Genomic DNA, 23,557 nt, shown 5'->3' with positions numbered 1-23,557 from the left:
AGTCGATGGGACATTAAACCCAGTCTTCCTTCCCTTCCTTCCCTCCCTCCCTCCCTTCCTTCACTTGAATTGAAGTATTCAATGAGTCCTATCTGGATGTTGCTATCACCGCTGAGGGGTCTCTGGTCAAGTGACATCACGCGGTGCAGTAATCTTGTAAGTCAATCCACCAACAATCTGGTAAAAATATTAAAATCACTGTTAGGTAGTGTCAGTGGGAGGTAGTCTCTGAGTCGTGTGCCACCTGACGGTTTAGGTACTGTGATCATCACCCCCTCTATGAGGGCAGTTGGAAGAGAAACGTTAAGAAATATTAGTTTGTGGTAGATTTCAGTCCAGCAGGAAGCCATCAAGTGTTGAAACATCTGATAAAACTTCAATGGTATTTCGTCCAGCCCCAGCGACTATTGAATCCCCTCTTATCTATAGCTTCTAACACTTTGTCCTCATTCATTTCCTCCAGTATTATGGCCACTGCCTCTTGACTGAGCATTATAAAAAGTATGTCAGTAATGTCTTGTAGGGCCATCTGCTCATATTCTTCTGTGTATAGTCAGATATAGTAGACGATTAAGACATTTGCTATGTAGTTTAATGCAGTCAGAAGTATGACATCCTCTATGTCAGTGGTATGTAATTAGAGTTCTTCAGCACCACTTATGTTCATGAATGATAAGGTGCAGCGATGGGTATTCACCCGTGAGTCAATGTAGTGTCCTTGTGCAGACCATTGCTCCTCCCAGATAAGAACATATAACAGCAATAATTTTTGCCTTGGCTCATTGTACCACAACCTGCCATTAAGGAGAGGGGCCCTGATTGATACATTCCCATAAATTGTGAAACAGAGGTTTAAAGTCTGCTACTTCCATTGTGAATATTCATACCTCAATGCAATTAGTGCACACCATATCACCGGTTTGGTACATCCCAACCACCAACATGATGTAGTAGGGTATATTTCTCGATGCTTTCACAAGGTTGCCAGATTTCTTCAATAACTTGGTGACACTCTGGAGCTCTGAAGTGCACCACATTAATTTTCCTTAGGCCACAGCTTTGCCACACCTGCTGCCTGCTGAGCGACTACTCACATTCAGGAAGATGATGGTTCAAACCCAAGTCTGGCCATCCTGATTTAGCTTTTCCGTGATTTCCATAAATCGCTTCAGGTAAAGGCTGGGGTGGTTCCTGTGAAAGGGCACAGCTGACATTCTTCCCCATCCTTCACTAATCCAATGGGACCAATGACCTCGTTGTTTGGCCAGCCGGAATGGCCAAGCGGTTCTAGGCGCTACAGTCTGGAACCGTGCGACCACTACGGTCGCAGGTTCGAATCCTGCCTCGGGCATGGATGTGTGTGACATCTTTAGGTTAGTTAGGTTTAAGTAGTTCTAAGTTCTAGGGGACTGATGACCTCAGAAGTTAAGTGCCATAATGCTCAGAGCCATTTTTGAACTTCGTTTTTTGGTCCTCTCCCCCTGAATCGACAAACCAACCAACACCAACCTTCTGTCTCTGAAGGGCAATCACGCAGATACACTATGTGATCAAAAGTATCTGGACACCCACAAAAACATACGTTTTTCATATTAGGTGCATTGTGCTGCCACCTACTGCCAGGTAGTCCATAGCAGCGACCTCAGTAGTCATTAGACATTGTGAGAGAATGGAATGGGGCGCTCTGTGGAACTCACAGGCTTCTATCGTGGTCAGGTTATTGGGTGTCACTTGTGTCACATTTCTGTATGCGAGATTTCCACAATCCTAAACATCCCTACGTCCACTGTTTCTGATATGATAGCGAAGTGGAAACCTGAAGGGAGACATACAGCACAAAATCGTACAGGCCGACCTAGTCTGTTCAATGACAGAGACTGCTGCCAGTTGAAGAGGGTTGTAATGTGTAATAGGCAGAAATCTATCCAGACCATCACACAGGAACCCCAAACTGCATCAGGATCTGCTGCAAATACTATGACAGTTAGGCAGGAGGTGATAAAACTTGGATTTTATGGTTGAACAGCAGCTCATAAGCCACACACCACGCCAGTAAAAGCCAAACAATGCCTCGCTTGGTGTAAGGAGTGTAAACATTGAATGACTGGACAGTAGAAAAACGTTTTGTCGAATGACGAATCATGGTACACAATTTGGTGAGCCGATGGCAGCATGTGGGTATGGCAAATGCACAGTGAATGTCGTTTGCCCATGTGTGTAATGCCAACAATGAAATTTGGAGGTGGTGGTGTTTTGGTGTGGTCATGTTTTTCATGGAGGGGGATTGCACCCCTTGTTATTTACTTCCCACTGTTCAAGAGCAATTCAGGATTGGCGATTGCATCTTTCAACATGATCGAGCACCTGTTCATAATGCACGGCCTGTGGCAGAGTGGTTACATGACATGCACAAAGTCCCTACCTGGATCATATAGAACACCTTTGAGATGGTTTGGAACACTGATTTCATGCTAGGCGTCACTGACCAACATCACTACCTTGCGTCAGTGGAGCACTCCATGAAGAATGGGCTGCCATTCCCTAAAAAACCTTCCAGCATGTGATTGAATGTATGCCTGCGAGACTGAAAGCTGTCATCAAGGCGGCTGGAGGGTTGGGACATGTGGCAGTGGCACCTCAGCCGTGATACCCACAGTTGCAGGTGGCTGGATTTCCTCAATGTCATATGCCCAGTTCTGCCAAGATGAATCCTGTGGCTGGACCTCCTCAGCCTCAGCTGTTATGACCATGTCTTCCTCTACTATCCTGAGTTATGAAACTTCCTTTGGATCTGTCTTAAAGGTCTCACCAGTGTAGAGAAGGCCATCACATTTGCTGGTGTAATGTCAATCATCGTTGGAGACCCCGGCACTCTCTACTGTGGCATTGTCATTGTCTGTGTGTTCATTCATGAAGAAAGCAGTCATATGAGGGTGTGCAACATCTTTTCTTTCACCATTTTGGTGACCTTTGTTTGTGTTGTCATGCACCCATATTCAAATCTTAATGCTGTTTGGAAGCCACATTGTCCTGAAAGTTGGGAACAAAAGCAGCTGTTGGTACCACCTGCCTGCTGATTTCCATATTTGTTTCCATTCCTGTGACATCAGACTTCTATTGTAGCTGCTCACCAGGGGTTTCTCCGGCTTATGTCTTCAACACATTGTCATCCACCTGTGCTGACTGTGCCATGGAATCATCTCTCATTTGATACTGGGTACGTGCAAGAGGGAATCCTTCTGGAAGGTCGCAGTGTACATAGGACACATGGATTCTGTCAAGGGTGTAGGTACAGCTTTGCCCATTGGTACTAGAATTATCATCCTTTAGATACACTCCAAGTCTACAAGGCCCTCCTTGACACAACCTGAGCAGGTGTTTGACTGCATGTCATAAATAGTTGTCACTCTACAACCACCAATAAGGAGATAAGATGGGACATCCCATGTAAACTCAGTCTCAACCAGCCTCATGCCACTGACAGTGGGGCATGTCTTAAAAGAGGTCCATTTTTCGGTGACATGGCTGAGTATATGTCCACACAGTTTGAAGCATTGATCGCAGTGTCACCTGGAACCTTGAAGAGAAACTCAAAAACTCTGCTGATGCAGAATCTGGATTGACTGACATCATCCCCACATCACCATCAGAATAGTAGTAGTAGTAGATTTATTCATCCATAGATCTCTTTTTACAAGGATGTAGGACATGTCAAAGGATTTACAAGTTTGGATCACTTTAAAATAAGCTAATTTGTATACACATACATTTACAGACTTCTAGTTAGAGACAATCATTAGATTTACTCCAGGTATACAATACTTTTTTGCAAATAACTTATTAAATAATGTAATTCCACACTGTTCACTAATATCTCACTATCAGTCACTGCACATACTATACACACATTGTTTCATAATACTTCACTCACTACTCACACACACACACACACACACACACACACACACACACACACACTGGTGGTCGTTGGGCCATTTTCTATACCGCAGCTTCCCATTCAGTATCCTGAAAAACTGAGTCAGCATCCCTCTACAATGAGTGAGACGCTGAGCTCAGAAAGAGGAACAAGTGTTAGTATTGTGCTACGCTTAGCTTGGGGGTAAGTATTTCTAGAAAAGGAAAAAAACAAGGAAAAAACATAGTGTGAAGGTGTTATGTGGAATATTGGATGTTTTACAGTCATTATTGTTATTTATTTATATAACTTTTTTACCAAACCCCTACTCTGTTTTATCTAAGTACTTCTTCAATGTAAAAAATGGATTGCATAACAAGCACTTTTTAGCTGCCTTTTTAAGTAAGTGTATTTTTGTAATTTCCTTGAACTCTTTTGGTGATTTACTGTACAGTTTTATTCCTTGGTAGAAAATGCTGTTTTGAGTTTTATGTTTATTTTTTCTTGTTGAATGTGAGCTGAGTCTAGCTCTTGTTCCATGGTCATGGACAGAGCTGTTTCGGCAGTAATTACCAATGTTAGTTTGATGTGTACAACTGACTGGTAAATGTGTTCACATGGGGAACTTGAAATCCACAGTGTTTTGAACAGCCCTTTACAATGAGCTTGACTACAATTTTTAGTTATTATTCTTATGGCTCTTTTCTGAAGTTTGAAAATTGTTTTCAAATTTTGTGCATTTATTCCCCAAAAGAGAATTCCATAGCTAAGAACTGAGTCTATGAATGAATAGTATGTATCTAAAAGACACTGCATGTTACACACTGATGATAGGATTCTAAGGGCATAACATGCTGATGACATTCTGTTTGCAATTAGGTTTGTGTGTTCGCACCACTTCAGCTGAGAATCAATATTCATTCCTAGAAATTTTGCATTTGTTACACAGTCTATAGAGGTGCCATCTACATTTAATTTAACCTTGTCATTTTTCCTCTTCAAACTGAAATTCATGGCATTAGTTTTCTTTATGTTTTACGTCACTTTATTGCTTATTGACTGATCATAAACTTCCTTGAGAGTTTCATTTGCTTTCTCTGCAAGGAGTTCTCTTGTTTTCTCAGTGACTATAATACTGCTGTCATCAGCGAAGAGAATTTTTTCACCATGGGTAACACTACTGGGAAAGTCAGTCATTGATGTAGATCAGGAATAGTATTGGTCCTAATATGCTACCTTGCAGAACCCCTATGTTAATGCAATTTGTTTCTGATAAGTGTTTTACTAAATGTTTGGATCTATTTGAAGTATGTGTTATGTCTACTCTTTGTACCCTATCTGTTAGGTATGATCGAAACTCATCATTAGCTACCCCTCTTATTCCAAATGCTTCTAATTCATTTAATAGAATCTTGTGGTCAAAAGATCCAATGGTTGAATTTTAGCCCATTCTTATGGTCACATACAATTTTATCACCTTCTCTGTTGTCGATCATTTTAAGGTAAACCATGCTATTCATAATAGGTGGATGCCTGTCAGGTCCTGTGGACCTTCCCATACAAACCATTTGATTTTCAAAGCTTTGGGTTGCATGAATCCAGTATTGAAGCTGATCTCAATGTCTGACTTTCTGTAGGAGTTAGCCATGTTTTGTCTACAGAGTAGCTATTCACAAGAAATGTCCATGCCAAGCAGCCACTGGCGGTGAACTGACTTATTAGGCAGATGTGCTGTACAGTGCACCATCTGGTCACAGTGGTCACAATAGATGCACGGACTACCCTAACACTTCATCCATTAAGCCCAAATTCTGAACTTATACCACACACTATTGATGTAGTGTTCCTGCTCATTAGCCTCATTACTCACAGTATCTTACAATTCCTTTAAGAATTCGAGCATGGTATGCATCTGCACTGAAGGGATGATAGACCGTCACTGCCATAATTATATTTTGTGGTTTATGTTCTCCCAGACAGATTTTATACTAAATTTCTGGCTGAGTTAGCATCTCTTGAACCATAATGTACTGAAGAAGTGTGCAACAAAAAAATGTGTCCGGTGGTTGGAAAAAAGTACAGGTCACACACATCTACAGGAAAGGCAGTATCATTAACATCCATTTGTTATAAAATCTTATACTGTACTCAGAGCTCAAATGTAATGAGGTATCTCAAACATAATGATTTCCTCCATGCCAGCCAACATGCATTCCGGAAATGTTGATCATGTGAAATCTAACTTATGTTTTTCTGCCATGGAATCCTGAAAGCCATGGATTAAGGCACTCTACACTTATTATCGAAAGTACAAACATATGAGGCACCAAATAAGATTGTGACTGGGCTAAAGATTCTCAGTTGGCAGGGCACAGCGTATTATCTTCGATGAAGAGCCATTGAAAAATGTAGAAGTAATTTCAGGTGTGCCACATGGACATTTGTTGTGACTCTTGCTGTTCATATTATACATATTGTGGATAACATTAATAGTAACTGCAGACTTTTTGCTGATGGTGTACTCTCAGAATATACTGTATAAATGTTCTACCATATCTTGATAAGATTTCAGAGTGGTGAAAAGATTAGCAACTTGTGTTAAACATAAATGTAAACTTATGCACTGCGCAAAACAGAACAAAATGTAGTATTCTGTGACTACAATATAAATGATCACAGTTTGATTCAGTTGACTCATACAAATACCTGGGTGTAAGAATCTATAGTGATAAGAAATGGTAGTACAAAAATTGGACTGCAAAATGTAACTTATATTATAGTATCTGTGTATAGGGCATCAAGAGAGAATTTCAGTGGATTTGTACAAAACATGGATAGTGTACATTCATACTGTCATACTGGGAAAAGTAATGTACCTTAATTTTATCTGGGGACATCAATATTATCTCTTTATCTTACACAGGACTCAAAATAGAGTTTCATGCTCTACTTAGAACACATGGTTTTCACACATTACTAGAATAAACAAGAATTTTATAGCTACAAATGTTGAACCCAATATGTATGGATGTCTGATAAATTAAATATCAGACCACCATTTTTTACAGTCAGTAACCATAAATGATGCTGTGAAGGTTGATACTCACTAGGCCTACTGGCTTCTTACAGACATTGACATATGTAACACACAATTTCTAAAGAAAGAAGTGGAAAATGAAAACTGGCCAAAATTGAACCTTTCTGACAATATCAATGAGAGATACAATGTTTTACTCTATATTTACTTAAAATCTATAGAAGAGTGCCTACTGAGTAAAACAAGGAAGTGAAGAAGGGAGGGCATGTGCCACTGTTGGCAACGGATTTACTTGTGTCCTGTAAAAAACTAAAACATATTTATTCTATTAGCAAAGATCCATACATACCACACCATTTTGACAAATATTATAATGCTTACAGAAAAGTTTACAATAAGACACCTGAAGTATCAGAAAGCAAAATATTTTTTTTATTTTTTGGGAAACATGATTGCCTAGTCACTGAACATGGTCAGGAGCATATGGAAGACAATTAACAAACAAGTAGGAAAATTGTCAGACAATAATAGCAAACTTCTAAAGCTTAAAGTAAACAGTAGAATAATAGAATATATTTTAGCTGTTAGTAGCTCTTTCAGTAAATATTTTACCAATGTGTACCAAAGACTTACACAAAATATCAAAAGTGATCCTCTGAAAGCCCTACAGACACTTAAAAATAAGCAAGACTACACCATTAACTCATGCTATTTGTATCCTACAACAGAGCGATAGATAACAAAAGGGATTAAAGAAATTTGGTAATAAAACCTCCACTGACATAAATGGGCATTCAAATAAAATTTTAAAGTTAGTGAAAAATGAAATGGCTAAACCACTTGGCCACCTAGTTAATTCATGTCTGATAGAAGGTAGTTTTATGGATAGAATAAAATAATTTTCCAACTAGAATAAAATAACCAGAATTTTATCATTATAGAAAACAGGAGATCCACTGTTCTCCAGAAACTGCAGGCGAGTTAGCCTACTGCCCATTTCCTCAAAAGTTACTGAAAAAAATAATGTACATCAGATTTATGTCATATTTTGAAAGACATATCCAAATGATATTCGATTTGGATTCCAGAATGGAAAATCAACAGTTTCACCAGAATTTTACAGTATAAATATAATCTCAGAGGGATTAGATCAAGGCCAAAATCCTCTTAGTGTATTTCGTGAATTATTGAAAGCTTTCAACCTAGTTGACTGTGATATCTTAATAAGGAAACTTGACCACTAAGGGATCAGAGGAACACCTCTCAGTGTCACTAAAATGTATGTGCAAATTAAGAAACAAACACTGGAAATACATGTTGAATGAAAGAAATATTTACCAGAATTTCAATAAATAAGTCATAGTGTACCACAAGGCATATTTTAGGACCCCCGTTGTTTACATCTCTGAACACTGAAGGGATGTTTCTTGCAGTTGATACCGTCAGCATAACAATTGGTATAAATTTACGCAATACCATAACAAAAAGCAAATTCATACTTGAGTCTATCACTTAGTATCTAGGAACCAATAGGCTAGTTCTCAATGAAGAGAAGACTAACACAGTACTATTTAGTAACAATACTAGAAGGAGTATAGAAGAATCATCACACATACAAGAACTGGAAATGAATTTATTTCAGAACATAAAGTTCTTAAGGCTCTTTGCAGACAACTGTTTACAATGGAAAGACCTTGCTGCTACCCTCACAAGCAAACTAAGTTCAACTACACTTGCTTTCATAAATATTAAACCACTGGTAACAGATGATGCTATGTGAATAGTGTATTTCTTACAAAGGGCGTTCAAAAAGTTTTGCACAGTCATCTCTAATTTTTTATTTTTTACAGGAGGAGAATGAAATTTTTTGTGAACATACGTGGAACATTTAGCTATAAGTTGTTACAAAGAAGTATTTTCTTTTATTTAAGGGTGAGCCATAATGGATCGTGAAGTAGGTGTCAGGTTGCAACAACGGTCAGTGATGGAGTTCTTCTTCAAGACCGGTGATGACTCTGCCACATCGATTCACAGGAAGTTGCTCCCTGTTTGTGGTGAGGACACAGTGGATGGCAATAGTATCCAGTGGTGGTTGCAGAGGTTTAAAGAAGGCGATTTCTCTCAACTGGACAATCCACGATGCGGGAGACCATTGACAGCAGTGAGTGATGTGAATATTGGAACCTGGCTCCACAATTAACCAGAACCATTACTGTTTGACACTGGACAAACTGGGATGTACCATCAAGACCCACAGACCACAGCTTCAGGGTCAGCTCATTAGACTACACCATGACAATGCCAAACCGCAAACAGTTCTTATGACACAGGAGAAAATCAGGAACATGGGTTAGAAAAGTGTTCCTCATCCTCCCTACAGTCCGGACTTGGCTCCATCTGATTTTTAGCTCTTTGGTCATCTGAAGGCTCACCAGCATGGTAAAACATTTGATAGTGAGAAAGACCTTATTTCCTGTGTCAGAATTTTACCAAAGTGCGTTTACATCACAGAAAGAACATTGGGCCAGGTGCATCACAGCTTATGGAGGTTACATTGAATAGGCTCAATGTATAGCTAAATGTTTCCAATATCTTCACAATAAATTTCATTCTCCTCCTGCAAAAAATAAAAAAAATTAGTGACTATTGTGCAAAACTTTTTGAATGCCCTTTGTATATTTTAATACTGTCATGACTTGTGGAATAGAATTATGGGGTCAATAGAGTGATGCAAAAAATTTTCAAACTGCAAAAAATAACCATCAGGATAATGGCTAATGCAAGAAGAACAGATAACCATAGGCCATCAAATAGTATAAGTTAAGAGTTCCAGGACACAACACAACTATACTACAAAGAAGTAGTGCTTATACGGCAATAAAACTATACAACTGTTTAGGGAAGGTAGGGATGCTTGACCATACGGCAGGTTTGACCCTCCCTAGTTTTATCAACTTTGGAACAGAAAAATATGGTACTTTCTGGTGGTAAATATTGAGATTACCTTTGAAAAGGAACTATTTTGTGGAATGGTATAGCAACAGCTAATGTTTATTCGTTTACTGTGAATAAACTGGATATTTCTCATTTGACTTGGAAACCTGTAGGTACCTGTAAGTCAAACTAATATTAACCAGGATGGGATTAAATGCAATTTATTTCTCTGTAGTTTCATATAATAATTTTGTAAATATTTCAAAATATATTATTGCTTATATTGGAATTTTATTCAGAGGTTATGTCAGGGAGCTTTGACCCAACAAATACTTTGACTTCACTTTAGTTTTAATGATATTCTATTTCTTTTTGTCAGAATGCTTTTTTTATGGAAACCTCAAATTTCAATTTGGACAGAAAGACAATGGAAAGATATGCTGAAGATGTAAGATGTGATAAGGAAATTGACTTTAATGCTAACAATGTATCTAATCCAATATTTACAATGTACCAGGAAACCAGCTGCTAAGATAATAAAGCAGCAAGTTATAACTAGCTCTATGGTTTCATGCAGCAGAGGAAACAATTATTGCTGTGAACTCCACAAGCTACAAGCCCAGGAAGAGCAACTGCTTTTAACAAAATAACAGTGAAGGAGTTCTTCGATAATTTAAGTACAGTTTTTGACAAACATGCCTTTGGTCCTGAAAGCATTTATGATACTGAGACACTGGAGGGAGCACAGCCCAGAAACCAGAAAAGAAAATTTCCGATAATGGACAGAAACAAGTTTCAAAGTTCATGTTGACAGAAGGGGAACATTAGTGACAATTTGTTGTGTTATAAGTGTTCTCTAGAAAAAGAGTGCATGAGTTAATGGAAGTTGGTGCTCCTCCAGGATCAGAGTTCTGCTGTCATGACGGAGGGTGGATAACTGGTGAGAATTTTGAGAAATTTTTGATTCATTTAATCAAATTCTCTAAAACATCAATTAATCAACCAATATTAATTATTAGAATTATATATTAATATCTTCAGCTGCTGACGGGCGTTGATATATATCAACAGGGACACATGAAAATGTGTGCCCCAACCGGGACTCGAACCCGGGATCCCCCTGCTTACATGGCAGATGCTCTATCCATCTGAGCCACCGAGGGCACAGAGGATAGTGCGACTGCAGGGACTAGCACACACATGCCTCCCCCGAGACCCACATTCTCGCCTTATATGTCCACACATTACATTCGTAGTGTCCCTACCCAACACACTCATTACTTGTGGAAGACATTCTTACCAAGTCCTGTAAGAGTTCGGGTAATATCTGTGCATCCACACAGAAGAAGGTCATGGTCGGTATTGCCAGAAATATGTACTTATATGGATATGGTGTCTGTTATTACAGACATGTCCATTCCATTATCCTCAGTTTGCTTTTGTAGATGTTCACCTTATATCCTCCTTTAACACACTATCCATTCCATTCAGCTGCTCTTCCAGGTTCTTTGCTCTCTCTGACAAAATTACAATGTCATCAGCAAACCTCAAAGTTTTTATTTCTTCTCCGTGGATTGTAATTCATACTCCAAATTTTTTGTTTCCTTTACTACTTATATATTACATTACACTACCCCACATGGTGTCCACTACCAGTGATTTACTGCAATATGGTCTTTGACCCATTACAAAGAACAAAATGTTTACTTCTAAAATGGGGAAAGTGATAAGCACTTCAGCTAGAGGACTACCTGTGGTCTCACTGCATTTATCCCAGATCTGTCACTGAGTCAAGAAGCATACTGTGTTTGAGACATATGTCAGTGGTATTTTTGTCCTCAAAATATTCCTTGGTGGCATAAAAGAATCAGTGTAAGTGAGGAGAGCAGTGATGACCAAGCAGTGCATTTTAGACGAAAAATGATAAATAGAATTTCATTGAGTTCAAACCCCAATACAGAGGAATCATGAGCAAGTGAAGATCCTGATGACATTTTGGAAGAACTTGCTGCAGATGAAGAAGAGAAGCTGCACTCTGTTGAAGATTCATTGGACAACATACAGTGGAACGAATTCACTAACAGGTAACAGTCATTTCCCTTCACCAGAAAAGATTTGCTTCTGACGGATTTTCCATCTGATATTAGCACAAGTGAAGTGCTTTTACTATTCTTGGATGACTAATAAGCCTTTTAGTCACAGACACTAATAGATATGCAGAACAAAAATTTCATCAACATTAAATGACTGAACGTGCTCAACTGAACAGATGGAAACCTGCCTCACCTGAGGAAATTACAAACTTTCCTCAGGCTGATGATTTGGATATGTCTAGTACAGACACTGTTTGTTAGATGTTGGTCAACAGACATTTACAGCTTTACATTTCTGTGCAGCAGGATTTCCCATAGTCATTTTGAATTACTGTTACCAACCTGCATTTCACAAATAACAAAATCATAGATGAGAGTAGCAGACTTGGAAAGTTTTACTATTACTAAAGATATTGACAGACAATTATCAAAACATCTTTTCACCAGCTAAAGATACTGTAGTTGACAAAACAATGGTTCCTCGGAGGGGGCGACTAAGGTTTAGGCTATACATACCAACAAAATCATGTAAGTATGGATTAAACTTTTAAACTGTGATCCACTGAACGGTGTACATGATCTGCCAAAGTTTATTCTGGATGACATACCAGTAGAAGGAAGGTAGTTGGCATAGACAAAAATTTCTGCATTGACCTTGCAGCTAAAGTGCTAAATGAAGGACGAGCATTGTTTGTTGACAACTTCTTCATGAGCAATGAATTGGCAAATGTATGTCATTGGAACAGCATGGTACAATGAAAAAGTTATGTTCCATTTTGCATATTGTACCCATTGGAGAAAGGTGAAATGATAGCACATGAAGATGAAAATGTTACTGTGGTGCTAAAATATAGGGATATTCATGATGTTAGGATGCTATCAACAAAACACGCACCTATTCTGTGATCAAGCTTAGATACTACACATCATGCTTGTCCCCTGAAACCAAACCTGTGGTGATACTAACATATAATAACGGAAAAAACTGGCATCAACAGAAGTGACCAGATGCTGTCATATGCCACAATGATACAGAAGGGTATCAAGTGGCATTATAAAATAGTGCTACATTTGCTTTTAGAAACAAGTATCACTATCCAATGTGTTCAGTGTGTTTTATTGAACACCATGTAGGATAGTGTAATGTAATATATAAAAAGTAAAGAAAACAAAAAAAAATTGGAGTATGAATTAAAGTCCATGGAGAAGAAATAAAAATTTTCAGGTTTGCTGATGACACTGTCATTCTGTCAGAGACAGCAAAAAACCTGGAAGAGCAACTGAACAGAATAGACAGTGTCTTTAAAAGTGTTTTGTGTGATTGTAAGTTTTGCAATGGCGGATTTTTGTGAACAACATGTGGCAGTGAAATTCTGCTTTTTGCTCAGAAAAAGTGGAACAAAAAACTGAAATGATGAAAATGGCATACAAGGACTAGGGTATGGTGAAAACATACTTGAGAGGTTTTTCTGTTTCAAAAATTTGAAATGTCAGTTGATCACAAGTCTCATTCTGGTTATCCTTCCATGGCCCAAACAGATAAAATGTTTAAAACACTTGTGAAATCATCAACAAAGATTGACAGCAGACCATTAAAGAAATTTTGGAGCTATTGTGTTGGGAGTGACTTGGAGTTCAGAACAGCAAATTGTGACAGAAGATTTGGTAATGGAAAGGGTGGCTGCCAAATTCAAGCCATGACTACTGACTGCTGAACAAAAGTAAGGTCATGTGAAAGCATGTTGTACTTTAAAAGAAGAGTCCCAAAATGATCAGAACTCTTTTTCAAAAATTATCTCAGGTGATGAAACTGGGTGCTATGCTCATGATCCTAAATCAAAGCAACAGTCAAGCCAGTGGAAGACTTCAAGTTCATCTCGCCCCAAGAAAGCTCTTTATGCGACATCATACATTAAGACAGTGCTGATTTGTTACTTCAGGGTGAGAGGAGTTGTCCATTCAGAGTTCATTCTGCAGGGTCAGACAGTCAATATTGCTTTCTACTTGCAACTTTTGAAAAACTTGCACAACAGTGCATGGCAGAAATGGCCTGATTTGGGACAGTTGGGTGACTGGTTTTTACATCATGACAATAGCCCTGGTCACACCATTTTTGACCAAAAATGGTGTGATCCCTGTTGCTCACACCTCTTGCTCAACTGACCTTGCCCCATGTGACTTTTGTTTGTTCCCTAGAATGAATAGAGACATGAAAGAAAAGCATTTTGCTGATGTTGCTAAGGCGAAGAAGAAAACTACAGAAGTACTGTTAAGCACCACAAAAGATGAATTTAAACAATCTTTTGAAAAATGGTATAAAAGACTAGACAAGCGTATTAGTGCAAGTAGAGAATAGTTTAAAGGGGATTGAAGGTTTGTTCTCAAAATGTGAATAAATAAGTTAAAAAAAAACTTCAGTTTCTCATGGGTACCCCTTTGTGTGTGATTATTATTGTGTTAAACTGACAATGCAAATATCTACTTAGATCTGATTATTGTATATACATACAGAGCTGCTAAATAAATAAATAAATAAATAATCATACAGGCTCAGTTGTAGGGTAAAGCAGCAGGCAGACTGTGGTCACAGATAAGATGTTAGGGAAATGCAATCAGTCTACAAATGAGACTGCACACAAAACACTCATGTTAACCATTCTAGAATATTGCTGAAGTGTGTGGGACCCATAGCAAGTATGGCTAATGGGGATATTGAATAAATAGAAAGAACAGCAGCACAAATGGTCATAGATTTTTTTGGCTTGTGGGAGAGTGTCATGAACACGCTGAAAGAACTGAATTTGTAGACATTTGAAGACAGTTACAAACTATCCTGTAGACAATTTTTACAAAATTTCTAGGACCCACCTTAAATGATACATCTAGGAGTGTACTACTCCCGCTCCCCCCAACATGTTACTCCCATAGTGATCATGAGAATGAGTTTAGACTAATTACAGCGCACACAAAGGCATTTAAGGAATTATTCTTCCTGCGCTCCATATGTGAATGGAATGGGAAGATGTCCTAACAGCTGGTAGAATGGGAACTACCATTTGCTTTACACTTCACAGTAGTTTGCAGAGTAATGTAAAATCAGTGAATCTATCACCATTTCTCTCAAATTATTTTACAAATCCACATTGCAACACTTAATACTTTGAGAATTGTAGCACATTAATGTCATTGTATCTATATTTTATAATGAATTAACACAAATTTTGCAAATGAACTATATTACTAACATTCAATAGCATGCAAGATGTAATGAAAACTTTTAACACAATGTCATCTGACTCCCAATGTTTTGGCAAACTTCCGAGAATATTTCAAAAAAACATGTTCAGTAATTATGACAGCTAACTGTAAATTACAGAATGTATCATAAATGTGATGGGTTATGTTATATTAAAAGATCATCATGATTGTCCTATACCTGCTCACTTCATGCAATGTAAATTGAAAGGTCCAACTTCACTGGATGGAAGTTTAGGTCAAGCACAAGCCTACTGTAAGAGCCCTGGCTTGCTGAACAGGTTAAAGCCATTTACAGAATTTCAGTATCAACAGATCTGGATAAAAGACTTGTAGATGTGGGTTGGGAACTTGTGAATGCAGCATGGATGTGAACAGCATATGTCTTACCCCTGCAGACCTGTCTACCTATTTTCCCTCTCCAAGACATGTTGAGCATCTTTGCCACACATGTTACTAGTCTCAGAGCGGTGGCATAATTACAAAGTATAACAAAGCGAAGCTCTTTTGAAAACTGTTAATAAAAGAAAATGCCATCCCAGAAGGCACAAATTGCCATAAAACAGAACAGGTGCATGAACACAAACCAGAGATAATATCAGTGAAATAGTAAAGTAGCAAATAATGAAACAAAGAACATATTTAATATCAGTGATATATTAAAGTAGCTAATGATGGAACAAAGAACATATTTTGGAGAAGAGAGTATGGGAAAAACAGGTGAAGAGTTTAGAGGGACAGAAGTATGTCATTTGATAAATCACAAGTTTTCCCAATCAGAGTAGTATTCTGCTCATGTTCATCATAAGATGACTGATTTCAGCGTCAAAACCTTGTTGTCTACCATACACAATTTCATTTATTGGAACAAGCTGAAATCTTACTTCAGAATATATTTAGAATAAAGGAAGTTGCAGCATGTGTCCACTTGTATATGCATACATAATATCGAATTTTGATGTTTGTTATGTTGGCCGTTACAGTTGCAACTGAAAAAAATCACAAGCCACAATGAATTTGTACATAACACAAATGCTGAAATAAAAATATTGTACTTGTTCCTGGAAATTAAATAGCCTATGATGGACAAGATGGTTTTGACCTTCAGAAAATACACCAGCTGATCAAATGTGTGTGGAATTGGCCACTAGATATAACCAGAGATGGGCTCACCAATATAAAAGATGGAAGGGAGTATTGTGTTGTCAGTAACAGGCAATAACACCAGAATGGGTTGGTCAGGAGTCCTCAGTGACTTTGAAGGCAGAGAAGTCATTGGTAACAATTACATCAAGGATGTTTCATCCCTTCTACTGCTGCCTAATTCAACTGTTGGAGATGTAATTGTGAAGTGCAAATGCAAAGGAATAACTACAGCTAAACCAAGACCAGGGCAGGCCTCTTGTACTAACAGACATGGACTATTGAGCATTTCAGGGAGTCAACTAAAGCGTCACATGAAATCAGCAGGACGAATCACTTGTGAGTTCCAAAGCGGTTCCAGTTATCTAGCTACAACAATAACTGTGCATTGGGAGTTACAAAGTTGGGGGCAACTCTGGAGTAGCTCTTCATAAGCCACACATTTCTGTAGACAGTATTAAACAGTACTTTAGGTGATTGAATAGTGAGACCACTAGACAATGGATGACTGGAAACAAGTGATTTGTAGTAATGAACATGCTATAGGACTACCATGTGACAATCCAGTGGGTTTGGATTTGGCAAATGCCTGGAGAATATTACCTGCATTCATGTGAGGTGGCAACAGTGAAGTGTGGAGGAGACAGTGTTTTTTGGTTAGGATGTGCCCCTTTATTGTGTTTAAGGGAATGGTAAATGTGAAAGAATATGAATATATTTTACAATGTTGTGCATTATGTACAGCAGGAGAGCAGTCTGAAGACAATGATTATTCTTATCAGCATGACAGTGCACCCTGTCATAGACCAGCATGCATGAGGCAATGTTTTGCGGACAGCAGTATTCCAGAAGTGGACTGTTACATAAAGAGTCCTGACCTGCACTGGTTGGAACTGGAACACCTTTGGGATGAGTTGGATTGTTGATTCGCTGCAGACCACAACATCCAACTACCTTCTTTGGTTTTGGCTCTTGAGAGAGAATGGGCTGCCATTATTCAAAAGACACTCAGACGTCTCATTAAAAGAGTCCCCAGCAGAACTCAAGCCTCCAAAAAAGCAAAGGTTGGGCACATCCCACATTAGTGTCATAGACATCGAGCTATTTTTGTTCAGGTAATGTACATTGTGACTGTGAATCTGAAAATAAGAAAACTAAATTAAAAACATTATTTGACTTACTTAACTTTTCACACATTGATCCTTACCATACAGGAGTGATTTAAGAACATTTTTCACACAAACAACTTGTCATTTAGTGTTCCTCCTCCCAGTTTTCCTTTGTACACTTTCAGCTGTGTCAGTTTTCACTACTAATTGTGTTACACATTGCATACAAATCTTGCAATATTGGGTGTCCTTGATGCCCCTCTAAGACTGGCACCCCAAGAGGCCAGTACTAATTGTGGTATGTCATATGTAGGAATCTTACAACTGTGGCACCTCTGGTGCCCATCTTATCTTGGGCCCCAACTGATGGCTTGTGTCACTTGGGCCTTAAATCAGCCCTTACCCCATGGAAACTTAGTGTGTCATGCAGTCTGGAGTGTTTTTCCACTGGGAATAGTAACAGTGCACATCACATGATATTTCAGCCATCTTCAGGTAAACTTTTACATTTGAACAGTAAATGCTTGAAGGATACAACAACTGCATTCACTGCAGGAACAGGCAGTCAACATGACAACATTCAAACAAGGCATAATAAATTTTTAATTAATAACTTAATTATTGATAGATCTCAATTTCATATGTTTGTTTTTAGGTGAACATGTTTCACCATTTTATTTGATCTTCATTTTAGACAATCTGAATGCCCAATAACCAGTTACTTGTTCATGCAAAACATCTATCAGACAGTAAAAGGGAATGAAATCTGTTGATAGCGTTTAAACAAACTTAGGTTACTTGTATATAAAAAACAAAGATGAAGTAACTTACCAAACGAAAGCGTTGGCATGTTGATAGACACACAAACAAACACAAACACACACACAAAATTCAAGCTTTTGCAACCAACGGTTGCTTCGTCAGGAAAGAGGGAAGGAGAGGGAAAGACGAAAGGATGTGGGTTTTAAGGGAGAGGGTAAGGAGTCATTCCAAACCCAGGAGCGGAAGGACTTACCTTAGGGGGAAAAAAGGATAGGTATACACTCGCACACACACACATATCCATCCGCACATATACAGACACAAGCAGACATTTGTAAAGGCAAAGAGTTTGGGGAGAGATGTCAGTCGAGGAGGAAGTACAGAGGCAAAGATGTTGTTGAATGACAGGTGCGGTATGAGCGGCGGCAACTTGAAATTAGCGGAGTTTGAGGCCTGGTGGGTAACGTGAAGAGAGGATATGCTGAAGGGCAAGTTCCCATCTCTGGAGTTCTGACAGGTTGGTGTTAGTGGGAAGTATCCAGATTGTGGTATCACCGCCAGACACCACACTTGCTAGGTGGTAGCCTTTAAATCGGCCGTGGTCCGTTAGTATACGTCAGACCCACGTGTCACCACTATCAGTGATTGCAGACCGAGCGCTGCCACACGGCAGTTCTAGAGAGACTTCCTAGCACTCGCCCCAGTTGTACAACCAACTTTGCTAGCGATGGTTCACTGACAAAATACGCCCTCATTTGCCGAGACGATAGTTTAGCATAGCCTTCAGCTACGTCATTTGCTACGACCTAGCAAGGCGCCATTATCAGTTACTATTGCTATTGAATCATGTACTGTCAAGACCGACGTTCTTCATTAATGGATTAAAATTAAGTATTCCACCAGCTACGTCCGTTTTTCTAAATTCTAATTTCCTTGTCCTGTTCCAGACCTCACGCCAGCCTGCGTGAGCTAAAACGCGTGCCTTTCGGCCTCCTGTAGTAACACGGTGTTCGGTCTCCTACCAATCAAAACACAGATAACCCGGATGGTGTAACACTGTGCCAAGACATGCTGGCCATGCACCAAGGCATGTTTAGCCACAGGGTGATCCTCATTACCAACAAACACTGTCTGCCTGTGTCCATACATACGATGGACAGTTTCTTGCTGGTCATTCCCACATAGAAAGCTTCACAGTGTAGGCAGGTCAGTTGGTAAATCATGTGGGTGCTTTCACACGTGGCTCTGCGTTTGATCGTGTACACCTTCCGGTTTACAGGTCTGGAGTAGGTGGTGGTGGGAGGGTGCATGGGACAGGTTTTACACCGGTCGCGGTTACAAGGGTAGGAGCCAGAGGGTAGGGAAGGTGGTTTGGGGATTTCATAGGGATGAACTAAGAGGTTACGAAGGTTAGGTGGATGGCGGAAAGACACTCTTGGTGGAGTGGGGAGGATTTCATGAGGGATCGATCTCATTTCAGGACAGGATTTGAGGAAGTCGTATCCCTGCTGGAGAGCCACATTCAGAGTCTGATCCAGTCCCGGAAAGTATCCTGTCACAAGGGGGTCACTTTTGGGGCTCTTCTGTGGGAGTTTCTGGGTTTGAGGGAATGAGGAAGTGGCTCTGGTTATTTGCTTCTGTACCAGGTCGGGAGGATAGTTGCGGGATGCGAAAGCCGTTTTCAGGTTGTTGGTGTAATGGTTCAGGGATTCCGGACAGGAGCAGATTCGTTTGCCACGAAGACCTAGGCTGTAGGGAAGGGACCGTTTGATGTGGAATGGGTGGCAGCTGTCATAATGGAGGTACTGTTGCTTGTTGGTGGATTTGATGTGGACGGATGTGTGAAGCTGGCCATTGGACAGATGGAGGTCAACGTTGAGGAAAGTGGCATGGGATTTGGAGTAGGACCAGGTGAATCTGAATGAACCAAAGGAGTAGAGGTTGGAGAGGAAATTCTGGAGTTCTTCTTCACTGTGAGTCCAGATCATGAAGATGTCATCAATAAATCTGTACCAAACTTTGGGTTGGCAGACCTGGGTAACCAAGAAGGCTTCCTCTAAGTGACACATAAACACGTTGGCATACGAGGGGGCCATCCTGGTACCCATGGCTGTTCCCTTTAATTGTTGGTATGTCTGGCCTTCGAAAGTGAAGAAGTTGTGAGTCAGGATGAAGCTGGCTAAGGTAATGAGGAAAGAGGTTCTAGGTAGGGTGGCAGGCGATCGGCGTGAAAGGAAGTGCTCCATCGCAGCGAGGCCCTGGACATGCAGAATATTTGTGTATAAGGAAGTGGCATCAATGGTTACAAGGATGGTTTCCGGGGGTAACAGGTGGGGTAAGGATTCCACACGTTCGAGAAAGTGGTTGATGTCTTTGATGAAGGATGGGAGACTGCATGTAATGGGTTGAAGGTGTCGATCTACGTAGGTCAAGATACGTTCTGTGGGGGCTTGGTAACCAGCTACAATGGGGCGGCCGGGATGATTGGCTTTGATGGTTGGCTTTGTAAATTTCTCTGCCTACGTAGATCAACACTTTCAACCCATTACATGCAGTCTCCCATCCTTCATCAAAGCCACCAACCACTTTCTCGAACGTCTGGAATCCTTTACCAATCTGTTACCCCCAGAAACCATCCTTGTAACCATTGATGCCACTTTCTTGCCCCACTTGTGACAGGATACTTTCCGGGACTGGATCAGACTCTGAATGTGGCTCTCCAGCAGGGATACGACTTCCTCAAATCCTGCCCTGAAATGAGATCCATCCTTCATGAAATCCTCCCCACTCCACCAAGAGTGTCTTTCCGTCATCCACCTAACCTTCGTAACCTCTTGGTTCATCCCTATGAAATCCCAAAACCACCTTCCCTACCCTCTGTCTCCTACCCTTGTAACCACCCCCAGTGTAAAACCTGTCCCGTGCACCCTCCCACCACCACCTACTCCAGTCCTGTAACCCGGAAGGTGTACATGATCAAAGGCAGAGCCACTTGTGAAAGCACCCACGTGATTTACCAACTGACCTGCCTACACTGTGAAGCTTTCTATGTGGGAATGACCAGCAAGAAACTGTCCATTCACATGTATGGACACAGGCAGACAGTGATTGTTGGTAATGAGGATCACCCTGTGGTTAAACATGCCTTGGGGCACGGCCAGCACATCTTGGCACAGTGTTACACCGTCCAGGTTATCTGGATACTTCCCACTAACATCATCCTGTCAGAACTCCGGAGAAGGGAACTTGCCCTTCAGTATATCCTCTCTTCGTGTTACTAAGTCTTTCCGCTCCCAGGATTGGAATGACTCCTTACCCTCTCCCTTAAAACCCACATCCTTTCGTCTTTCCCTCTCCTTCCCTCTTTCCTGTCGAAGCAACCATTGGTTGCAAAAGCTTGAATTTTATGTGTGTGTTTGTATTTGTTTGTGTGTCTATCAACATGCCAACGCTTTCATTTGGTAAGTTACATCATCTTTGTTTTTAGATGTATTTTTCCCACGTTGAATGTTTCTCTCTATTTTATTCATATCATTAGTTTACTTGTATGTTTCTAAAGTAGAAATACAGCATAAAAATTCCAACATCTCTTACAATTTCAAAAATGGCTCAAATGGCTCTGAGCACTATGGGACTCAACTGCTGAGGTCATTAGTCCCCTAGAACTTAGAACTAGTTAAACCTAACTAACCTAAGGACATCACAAACATCCATGCCCGAGGCAGGATTCGAACCTGCGACCGTAGCGGTCTTGCGGTTCCAGACTGCAGCGCCTTTAACCGCACGGCCACTTCGGCCAGCTCTTACAATTTCACTGCAGTATTAATTTAACATAAATCTAGGTCGTTTGCAGTAAGAGATGAGTTTTGTTGTTTGGGCAGCAGAATAAGTGACAACTCCTGAAGTAGAGAGGATATAAACTGTCAACTAGAACTAGCAAAGAAGTATTTCTGAAAAAAAATTATTTTTAATCAAATATAAATATAAATACTGGGATGTCATTTTTACAATATTTATCTTCAGTGTAATCCTGCATGTAAGTGGAATGTGGATGTTAACCAGTTCAGCCAACAAAGGAGTGTTTACAATGTGATGCTACAGAAGACTGCTGAAAATTTTATAGTTAGATCAGATAACTAATGAAGAAGTATTGAATGAAACTGGGTAGTAAATAAATTTACAGCACCACTTGATTAATGAACAGGACATATTACAGGAGATTTCCTAAGACATAAGGAAATTATCAGTTTCACATTGAAGGGATATGTGGAGTGGGGGGGGGGGGGGGGGGGCGGGCAGGGGGAGGGGGGGGTGGAAGGAGAAACCCTGTAGATGATGACCAAGGCTTCACTGGGCTTCACTGTGGTAAACAGGTCCAAAATTATGTAGTCTACAGTTGTATGCAGAAATGAATATCTTTTCACAGGATAAGCTAACTTGGAGAACTGCAATAAAGAACAACAACAATAGTATTGTCAAACCACATAAATGTTCCCAATTCATTGTAGAATATAACTGTTTCTTTGTTATTATTATTATTATTATTTATTTATTTATTGCAAATTTCAGTGATCGGTGAATCCATGTTGTGAATATTTCGCAGCATATGGAATATGTCAGTTTTACAAATTTGTTAGAATATTATGTAAAAGCATTAATCAGTTTCATATTGAAGTATCTACAGCTTGGTTCTATAAGAGAAAAATAAATTTTGCGGTTTAATAAATATTACGTAAGATCTGGAAATGAACCTGAGTATTACAAGTACAGAAGTAATGTTCATTATGGTTCAGGATCTCTTCTAGAGGGTAAAATGACACTTGCAATGGGATTAAGGTGTTTTTTCCTTACAAGAGATCATTATCTACTAAACACTCCATTTCAGAAGGGATGGTATTAAAAATCTTACACCCAGTAAACTGGACCCTGTTCTGTATCATACTCAAGTTTGCATGTTCATGGAAAATATCTTTTCTTCTAGTATCAAGACTATGATGCACACTGTTGAACTTGAAGCACTTTTTTTCTCTTATGGAACACAGCAGAGAGAATATATACTATGCCATGGGTTTGACGATTTCAAGTTCCTTAAAAAGATTTCTGCATATGACTCTAGGGTGGACTCCACTCATGATTCTTATGGCTCTTTTCTGTGCACATAGTAATTTTCTAGCATGTGCCTGATTTCCCAGAAATATGACTGCATATGCCATAATGGCATAAAAATAGCCACAATAAGTCGATATAATGGTTCCCATATCTCTGTAAGAGCAGACAACGTGCAAAGCATACGTGGCAGAATGCAGTC

At 39.7% G+C, this 23,557-nt stretch overlaps 1 protein-coding gene, 1 long non-coding RNA gene and 1 other non-coding gene across 5 annotated transcripts in view; 1 reads left to right on the top strand and 2 right to left on the bottom strand.

Annotated features, from left to right (window-relative positions):
• LOC126481447 (methyl farnesoate epoxidase-like) overlaps positions 1-23,557 on the top strand; it is a 248,962-nt gene that overhangs the window by 217,438 nt on the left and 7,967 nt on the right. The window lies entirely within an intron of this gene.
• Positions 3,711-23,557, bottom strand: part of LOC126481448 (uncharacterized) — a 55,873-nt gene continuing 36,026 nt past the window's right edge. Inside the window, exons 4-5 of the long non-coding RNA XR_007587562.1 lie at positions 17,257-17,517; positions 3,711-4,067 (exon numbers count right to left, since the gene is read on the bottom strand). This is a non-coding gene — a long non-coding RNA (uncharacterized LOC126481448). The remainder of the gene's footprint in view (positions 4,068-17,256; positions 17,518-23,557) is intronic.
• Positions 10,976-11,051, bottom strand: Trnat-ugu (transfer RNA threonine (anticodon UGU)). The gene has a single exon. It is a non-coding gene; the product is annotated as a tRNA-Thr (tRNA).

This window comes from Schistocerca serialis, chromosome 5 (genome assembly GCF_023864345.2).
Source record: "Schistocerca serialis cubense isolate TAMUIC-IGC-003099 chromosome 5, iqSchSeri2.2, whole genome shotgun sequence".
Classification (NCBI taxonomy): domain Eukaryota; kingdom Metazoa; phylum Arthropoda; class Insecta; order Orthoptera; family Acrididae; genus Schistocerca; species Schistocerca serialis.
Note: the sequence above shows the minus strand (reverse complement) of the source record. Positions and strands in the feature narration are given on the sequence as shown.